Genomic DNA, 358 nt, shown 5'->3' with positions numbered 1-358 from the left:
GTGCGCCAGTACTGGGGGGACTTAAACCCAGGACACTGTTCCTTAGTTTTTTCTGCCCAAGGCTGGCACTGTACCACTTGAGCCAGGGCCTCACAGCTTTCTGTCTCATGGGCTTTCCTGTTTGGGCTGGTTTCCAACAGCGATCCTCAGATCTCAGCCTCCAGAGTAAACCAAAATCTACACACACACACACACACACACACACACACACACACAGGTTCAGCTCAGTTCTTAGTTGGTAACTGGAAACCGCGTCACGGGTCACCCGATTTGTCCTGACAATTAGCCGTTCACCAGGTCACCGGACTCACTTTATGAATGGTCCCGGGCCGCCGCCCGGGGGTGCATCGGCCCCGCA

The sequence above is a fragment of the Dipodomys ordii genome, unplaced genomic scaffold (assembly GCF_000151885.1).
Source record: "Dipodomys ordii isolate 6190 unplaced genomic scaffold, Dord_2.0 Scaffold70, whole genome shotgun sequence".
Classification (NCBI taxonomy): Eukaryota; Metazoa; Chordata; class Mammalia; order Rodentia; family Heteromyidae; genus Dipodomys; species Dipodomys ordii.
Note: the sequence above shows the minus strand (reverse complement) of the source record.